This window comes from Pteropus alecto, unplaced genomic scaffold, assembly GCF_000325575.1.
Source record: "Pteropus alecto unplaced genomic scaffold, ASM32557v1 scaffold131, whole genome shotgun sequence".
Classification (NCBI taxonomy): Eukaryota; Metazoa; Chordata; class Mammalia; order Chiroptera; family Pteropodidae; genus Pteropus; species Pteropus alecto.
The window spans coordinates 14,357,749-14,367,170 of NW_006434709.1; the positions used below are offsets into that span (position 1 = coordinate 14,357,749).

Below are 9,422 nucleotides of genomic sequence, written 5' to 3' on the forward strand. Positions count from 1 at the left end.
GATATCATTTGATTTGCATCTTTTTCTATCTGGGTTATTTTGCTTAGCATGATTATCTAGAGGTCCATCCATGTTTTTACAAATAGAAGTATTTCATCTTTTCTTATGGCTGAGTAATATTCCACTGTATATATGTACGACAGCTACTTTATCCAGTCATCTATCGTAGGACACTTCAGTTACTTCCATGTCTTGGCCACTGTGAATAACGCTGCTATGAACACTGGTGTGTAAATATCTTTTCGGATATGAGTTTTCAAGTCTTTGGGGTAAATACCCACTTTTACCTATTTTTGATTTGGAATTTTAGCTGGATCTTAGATTTGCTAAAAATGGAGAGTGTTTTTATATCTTCTTTGCTATTTTTGGGTTGTTATTGGATGCTTAGAATGGTAAGGGGAAATACTTACTTTATGCCACAGTATTTAAATTGGAAATCCATATTAATTTTTAAAGTAAAACAAAAATTCTTGATTTCAGTATTTTGCAATAATTTAATTTTCTAGTATATGGTAGAAATAGACCTAGATCAGCTGTTCCCTACCTTCACCTTCACCCCCACCCTGCCCATACAGTATAATTTTTGTTCTCTTTTGGGATCATAGAGCAGTGCCACTCAAAATGTCAGTGTATTGATATAAGGGGATTGAGCCAGAATATCAATCAATGTGCTGCTTCCTTCATCAGACAAGTCTTGTTTCAAGAAAAATGTCAGCTGAACTAAACAGGGTGCTTAGGGACATAATTGATTTACATTCTGGTCAAAACTTCTTACCTTGTTGAGGACTGGTAACAGTTGGCAGATTGACAGACAGTTTATGAATGATTTGAGTAGCACTGCTGTACAATATAAGTGTGGCAATCAAACTGGATCATTACATAGTTAATTTAATGGTCTCTTCGTCCTTCATGGTTATTATTGCAATTAGTAAATTGTATGTGATCATCCCTAGTTAGTATGGCTGAAATAAGAGTGTTGCTCCTATATAAATTGGAGTCTTTGGGCTAAAGGATAGTTTACTGTGTACTTTTTCTCTGATAGGGACTCCTCGGTATAATGATTTATTTTTCTAAGCCATACTATGGAGATCATACTTAGAGAGGTGGCTCCGATTAGGAGAATACTGCTATATGAATGCTTCAAAAATGTGAATTGGATAATTATAGAAAGTGGTAGAATTCAGCGTTATAGCTCTAGAAGAAGTTATAAGTTTAGGAATGTACTATCAAAATCAAATGTTTCTCGGCTCTTGCTGGGGAGACAAGGAAAAATAACCAATATATAATAAGATATTGATTAGGTTTTTGACTTCTAAGACTTTCATGTGATTGAAGGATATGTTTTTCAGGATATGGTCTCTGATGTCTGATTGGCCATTAGACTTTCCTTTCTCTGTCAGAAACCATGAGTCATGCCGTGTTGTCAGTGGCAATATGTAGAATTGGATTGGGGTATTCACTACAACCTTTTTGTTACATTTCTATCATAATGAATTTTGCACAACCATGTGGTCATGATTTTTCCCATCAGTATACATCTTTAAGATTAATATGGTTAGTCATTGAGCGACAAGGTACTTTATAACAGACGTCCCCCACTCCCAGTCTGCAGACTGGTACCGGTCCGTGGCCTGTTAAACCGAGCCACACAGCAGGAGGTGAGCGGCAGGCGACTGAGTGAAGCTTCATTTGTATTTGCAGCCGCTCCTCAGCGCTAGCATCACCACCTCAGCTCCACCTTAGATCATCAGGCATTAGATTCTCATAGGAGCACCGGTCCCTGGTGCCAAAAAGAAATAAGTGTAACTTTTCATTATAATCTTAGAAAAAAATTTTTTAATATCAATAAAATACTGCATTTTAGACTAAAGATTCATGGCCAAGACTCCATTATAGGAATCTGTCTGAATATATAGTGTGACTTGAAATTATGTGTATATCCTTGATAGGAAAGCAATATTTTATAACCATTCTGATTATAAACTTTAATTATGAAATGAATAACTGTGGACAGTGCATACTCAGTGACTGTCTTTAAATAATTCATCTGTTTGCCAGTCAAAGTGCCCAAGTGAAGCGTTGCAGCTCATGTATTCTGTCAGTGGAGTTAGTATAGTACTTTAATAGTTCTGCTATGTTGGGTATAGGTAAAACCTTGAAAAACACTAGGAAAAAAAAATCCCTGTTCATTGCACTCTATTTTCTTTTCTAGTGCCACCAGATGTCAGTGTAACCACAGGACCAGAGAAGTACTGCAGTAAATAAATAGCTTATGAACATTTTTTTTTTCTTCATGAAAGAGATAGGGAGAAAAAAGTAGAATATGTAGGTGATCTCTGACACTCTCCAAAGTAGCCAACTGGCTTCTATAACTAGAGCTGATGAACAGCCAGTCTGTGGTTAAAATCACCACCTCAGCTCCACCTTAGATCATCAGGCATTAGATTCTCATAGGAGCACCGGTCCCTGGTGCCAAAAAGAAATAAGTGTAACTTTTCATTATAATCTTAGAAAAAAATTTTTTAATATCAATAAAATACTGCATTTTAGACTAAAGATTCATGGCCAAGACTCCATTATAGGAATCTGTCTGAATATATAGTGTGACTTGAAATTATGTGTATATCCTTGATAGGAAAGCAATATTTTATAACCATTCTGATTATAAACTTTAATTATGAAATGAATAACTGTGGACAGTGCATACTCAGTGACTGTCTTTAAATAATTCATCTGTTTGCCAGTCAAAGTGCCCAAGTGAAGCGTTGCAGCTCATGTATTCTGTCAGTGGAGTTAGTATAGTACTTTAATAGTTCTGCTATGTTGGGTATAGGTAAAACCTTGAAAAACACTAGGAAAAAAAAATCCCTGTTCATTGCACTCTATTTTCTTTTCTAGTGCCACCAGATGTCAGTGTAACCACAGGACCAGAGAAGTACTGCAGTAAATAAATAGCTTATGAACATTTTTTTTTTCTTCATGAAAGAGATAGGGAGAAAAAAGTAGAATATGTAGGTGATCTCTGACACTCTCCAAAGTAGCCAACTGGCTTCTATAACTAGAGCTGATGAACAGCCAGTCTGTGGTTAAACTGTTCACTACAGCCTCACTGACTGGGATGTTTCTCAGTAGAATTAACTGTCAAAATGTGAACCTCAGTGAGTGTATTTCTAGCTTATGGATGTAAATTCAGCTCAGTGTAATTTGCATTTGGTACAGAACTTGTCTACAGTTATTCCCTAGGACACATAGTCTCATTGGGCATTTTCCTAAGGGACATTCAGTAGGATAATTACATTTTTAAAAGTCCCTCTTTAAAAAATTTATTCTTTAATGAATGCTGCATTAAATGATGATTTTAGTATTCCTACTTAGACTTATCACTTATGTATATGTGTAGGTCTGCCATATTTGTCCCCAATGAGTTTTTGTATGAGATATGTGACTGTACTTAATATGCTATATGCCTCGGCTGAGTTTTGATATTTGTTAGAAGTTTGTGTGGGTCAAAGGCTGCATCTAGTTTTCATTTCTTTTCAAAAATATTTCATTACTCAAGATATATTTTCTCAGATTACTTCTCTTTGCTTTCTTCTTTTTCTCTCTAATTTAGGAAATGATGTTCTCATGTCATTCTTGTTTAGATTTTTGCTCTTACAGGTTTCTTCAGTACTATAATATGACCTGTTGTGGGAGAGACAGTGTCCCTACCCTGAGAGCTTCTGGTTTTTCTTTTCTACTGCCTCAGCTGGAGTCTTATTGAAAATACTTTTTTGGATTGAAGGGAGTAAAGTGTTTCTGTCGTTTCTCTCATCTCTCTGTGTGTCTCAGACACTTTGAGCTCCGCCTTCCAAAGTGATATATATATATATATATTTTAATTCAAAACATGTTTATTGGGATGGTTCCTCACTCATCTTGATTCAGGGTGCTTTTAGTGTTGCTTCCTTATGAAAGAGCATCCTACTGTAAGCCTTGCTTTTCTTCCTGTAGGCTGACAGAGTACAGTGGAGTAGCCAACACAAAAAACTACTGTTTGTGCATGGCTAAAGACGGTGGTGATTTATTTTATAGCATCCTGGGCATTTCACATCCATGAAGTAGGAGTTGGGGCTCTGCACTAGGCACCACTTCTTGTGTTTCCTTTTCTCCTCTTCTGGAGAGGGATGGAGGAAGTCCTTAGCGAGAGGCATGTCCTTGTGGGGATATCACCACCACTGGAAAGGCCAAAGTGAGATATTTTGTTTCATCCTGATTCTTAAGCCTTAGGTTCTGGTCTCCATGATAATACCAGATCTTATGATTCTGCTTTCTTCTGTTCTCTGGGAATCCATAGTACTTTTCTAGGTTCTAGAATTACTCATTTTCTTTCTCTCCTAGAACACTTACCTCAAGTCATAGGAGCCATAACTAAAGGTCTGGCTCCCTATTGCCAGGTGTGTATCTCGGAGATAGATTTGCTTAAGATACTAGGTTAAATTTCAATTTAGTAAAATTCTAAACTCTAGAGCAGTGCTACCCAATAGAACTTGTAAATGTCCTTTATCTACACTGTCCAGTATGATATTCACTAGCCATGTGTTACTCTTGAGCTCTTCAAATGTGGCTAGTTTGATTGAGGTACTCAAGTTTTAATTTTATTTAATTTTAATTACTTTAAATTTAAGTAATTACTTTAAATTTAATGTTCATTTGTTGCTAGTGACTTCTGTATGGGCGAGTGCAGCTTTTCATACATCTTTAACTGAGTGATAGTCCTCTTATATCTGTGAAGCATTTGACTCCTTTGCCCTGGCATGCAGTACTAGGCAGGTTCCACAAAGAGAGATGAGGGAGCAAAACCCCACCAGTTTAGCCAACCAGCTTTGCTTAACAGTGTAATGGGAGAAGTTGCTGCTGAATTTTTCTCATTATCCTTAATTGACTAAGAGATTGTTAGGGTTCTATGTTCCTTATTAGGCTTAGTTCCTATCAAAGGCTTACTACTATCTATTGGATATAGTATAATCAGAATTTAAGGTAAACTATAAAAATTATTTTGAAGGTTAGTTCTGTCCTAATTACTGTTATTATTCTGCTATAGTTTCATCTACTTGTCTCTTCTCCCTCTCCCTGTTTCTTTAGGTTTTAAAGCATTTTTAATTGATATGTATAATGTGACTGTAAAATAATATTTTGAGTAACTATTCAGTTAGGATTTTGTTCTGATATGTTTTCTAAAATTCATATTTACACACGTTAGGAATATTTCAGATACTCAGTGTTTTTAGAATTCACATTCGAAATTGTCTTCAGAATTTGTGGCAGTCTTTTTTTTTTTTTAACTTCATACAATTTCAAACATATATGAAAATATAGGGAAAAATATAATTGCCATATACCTAACACCCAACTTCAGTAGTTAGTAACTCACAGCCAATCTTATTTCAGTTATAACTCTACCTACTGTCCCCACTCCATTATATCAAAGGAAAACCCCATTCATCATATAGTTTAAAACATAATAAATATTTGTGGATGTATCTCCAAAAGGTTAAGGCATTAAAAAAATCACCACAATACAATACTGCTTCTAAAATTAACAGCAGTTCATTAGTATCACCAAATATCCAACTGGTATTCAAACTTTCCTGATTGTCGTGTGTGTATATTTTTCAGTTTGTTGAAATCAGGATCCAATTAAGGTCTCCACATTGTAACTATTCTGTACATCCTTATGTCTCTTTTAATATAGTGCTTCATCCTTTCTACCTCATGTAATGTTTGTTACCTGTTCATATATTTATTGATTCTAGAACAAAGTGTTGGATGAGTGGCCAATGATCTTTTCAGCATCTGCCAGGATTGATAATGGTGTTCTAAAAGAATGTGAAATATCTGTAACAGTTGAGTCAATTTTCCTTTGTTCTCCAGATGCCATCGTGTATACAGATTGTTACTGATAACTAATTTGAGCACACGTTACTTCATTCTGACTGGGAGATATGATGTTGCTACTATTGGCACAGACACACAATATAAGAGGACTTATAGTTAGATGCTGCTGAAATACCTAGTCCTAGTTACTTGCCCTCATGAAGTAGTTTCTTTATCCTCTTCCTTCTCTTCTTCCACTTCTTTTTCTTCTTCAGAATGTTCTGTAGGATACCTCTCATGTATGTGGTCATCCTAGTGTCACATAGAAATTTGTTTTATTTGATAATATTTACAAATCACTGTTTATCTGTTCAGAACCACTCGAATTGTGGAAATGCTTCTAAATCAAAGAAGATTGGTATTACCACATTGTTGTGGAAAAGAAAAGAAATTTTAGTTTAGTGCTTACAGTGCATATAAGTATATAGGTATGCTATGCATTCAAGTTTAATAATATTCCCTTAAAAGTAAATAATTCTTCAGCCTTACCATAATGATTTGGTTGCTGAGATATTTTGCAGTAAAACCTTTTAGGCTTCTAGGATATAATCGACAATGACTATAAACAAATATACTTAAATTATAGCTGCATATTCCAAATTTAGGTGAATAGAAATCGATTTCCAATAAAGACTTTGCTGGGATTAGATTATTGAAAAGTATGAAAAATCTGTGAACACTAATGAGTGTAAGTATTTTTTGTTGTTGTTGGATTGGAGGGAGGGCATTTGATTTGTGGTAGTTGGTGACTGTTGAGTCCAAAGTCAGTGACTATATAGCCTCAATATGGCCAGGAGAAAATATGCAGTCTGTTGTCTTGGAATTTATAACAGAAAGCCTGTCAAGATTTGTTATCGTCTCTAGCTGCAACTTACTCGTACTGAGACATGAGAGAATGACCACATAATACTATTTTTACAGTCTAAGGAAATGTCTTTAGCATCTGTAAGTACAAATAGGAGCCCTGAAAAATTTTAGAAAAAATTTTAAACTGATATTATAGTTAAGTTGATTTCAGTGGCTTGTTGTTTGCAGCTCCTTTTATAATCATTTACATTCTTCCATAGAGCTGCCAGGCATGTTAATATAGTCACCTTTAATTTACATAGACTGTGAAGTTGTAACAAGTATAGTGACTTCCTTCCAAAGCACAGAGATTTGCTGATTTTTCTGGGTTCCGTAAGTCACTGTAGTTTTTGTTTTTGTTTTAAAATCAGTTTTTGGGAAATTTCATCCATTATTTCTTCAAATACATTTTTTTTCTGTTCTGTTTTGTTCTACTCTTCTTCTGGGACTCCAATTCCATGTAGGTTGGACTATTTGCTCTTGTCCCATATGTCTGCACAGCTGATTTTCCTTCATTTTTTTTTTCTCTCAGTTCTTTAGATTGGATGATTTATATTGATGTTTTCAAGTTCACTGACTCTTCTGTAATTTCAAATCTTTTAATTCCATCATTTCTTCAGTTCTGGAATTTTTGTTTGGTTCTTCTTTTTTTTTTTTTTTTAAATAGCTTAATTTCTTTGCTGAGCTTCTCTATGTTTACCTGTCTGTATACCATATACATTAAAAATAAACTCCTTGAACACATTTCACTTCAAATTTTAAAGCATATTTATAATAGCTGCTTTAGTTCATCTGTTAAATCCATCTTGTGGTCAGTTTCTGTTGACTGCTTTTTGACTTGTGTACTGGATATTGTGGATGGCATGTTATAGAAACTTCAGTTCTTTTATTCTCCTCTGAGAAATGTTGACTGTCTTTCTTGTCTTGTAATATTTAGATAATTTACTGGCTTATCACCTTGAAATAGTTTAGGTTTGGTTTTATACTGTTAGACTAGATCTGTGGAGGGCTTAAGGTGTTTTTCAAGTCCATCAAACTTGGCAGGACTCAACTTCCAAACTCTGTCTCTTTCATATTCTTGTCAGGGCTTATTTTAGGCTTAGTTAGAGCAGATCTTGAGTCGGCCTTACTCTCAAATGTGCTCTTTACTCCTAGTTCTCCACCCTTTGGGTATCTCAGCTGGATGCCCAGGGTGTTAATGAGGTCCTGTGTTTTCACCACTCTGACTGGGCCAGAACTCCTAGGAGGGTCCTTGCCTCTCAGCACTCTTTGACCTCTAGTTATCTCTGTTTCATTTTGAACCCTTTAGTAGTTGTCTTGTAGGCTTCCATTTTGCCTTACACACGTACAGCCCAGACCACAGCCAACAATTTTTGGAGAATTTCCACACTGGGGCCTCCCCTTTGTACAGTTCTCTTTTCTCTGGGACCTTGCCCCACAGATTTCAACTGCTTAAATTTTAATCTCTGCCTCATCAGCACAGTAGACTGCTGCACTCTGCTTGGACTGTTTCCTCTGTTTGAAGTACTTCTTTCCTTTACACACCTTACCTTTGCCCTGCTTAGACTTTAGCTCACCACACCATAATCAAGAAATCTCCCCAGGCAGAAAGCTGAGGTAATTATAGGGCTCACCTCATGTATTGTCCTTCTCCCAGGAATCAGTCTTCTACTTGTTGTTTAATGCCAAAAAAAGTCTTTTTGTATTTTGTTCACTATTAACGATAGTTAATGGGTAGGATGGCTAGTTTAGTACGAGTTATATTGTTGTATCCAGAAGTATAATTTTGAAGCCCACTCAGTTTGGAGAGGGAATATATTTTTAAAAAGAGAAAAATCTTTTCTTTTAGACACTGTTTCCCATTCATCCAGTCATTGATTATTTGTGTGTCCTCTGTGATTGGCACTGGGCATACAAGGTGGGTGAGACAGTTTCTTTCCTCAAGGAGTGTACTTCTTAGTGGATTAGGAGGCCAACAATTAGGAAGTTTGAGTTTGGTTCTTTTCTTTTTTTGAATAAACTTTTATTGAAATGTAACATACATTGTTATGGTATGGTCCCCTCCCTCACTTTCCAATGTGGTAACTTGTTTTATAAGGACAGAGAAGTTAATCTAGCTTTTCCAAAGGGGAGGGGCTTTCGTAGTAGAAGTAAGGTATACATACACTTTTTAAACCACTGTTTCTTAATTATTAACCGTTAAATTTGCTTTATTTTGAAGTAATTAGCAAGAGCTATAAAAATGCTGTTTATCTGGTCATGTGCTGGTTTCATTCTTTTGCCATTGAGAAACATTTTCATTAGGGATGCATAAATCAGATATCTTTATGTATTTATGATATTAAAAGTGAAAACAATTTTTGTCTCTCTCTGTTTTCTATAGTGTATTTAACAATTGAAACAATTTTTTTTCAAATTTCATTTTTATAACGTCAGCCTAACTCATGAAAAACAAACTTATCTTCACTCTGCTTCCTATATCACTGCCAACAACCTGATAATCTTCAACTCAGGGTCTGGCTATAGAATGATTTTTGCCAGCAATCACTGACGATGTGGTAGGAATTGGATATGAAACAGATTTTCTTCCTTTTCTGTCATGACCTCCATCCAAAATTAGATTGACTTTAGATTGATTATAGAAAAATAACAACTTGAAA

At 35.4% G+C, this 9,422-nt stretch overlaps 1 protein-coding gene and 1 pseudogene across 3 annotated transcripts in view; one reads left to right on the forward strand and one right to left on the reverse strand.

Annotated features, from left to right (window-relative positions):
• Nucleotides 1-9,422, forward strand: part of ASB3 (ankyrin repeat and SOCS box containing 3) — an 86,309-nt gene that overhangs the window by 35,652 nt on the left and 41,235 nt on the right. The gene's annotated exons all lie outside the window — the stretch shown is intronic.
• On the reverse strand, nt 3,935-4,410 carry LOC102890152 (annotated as a pseudogene).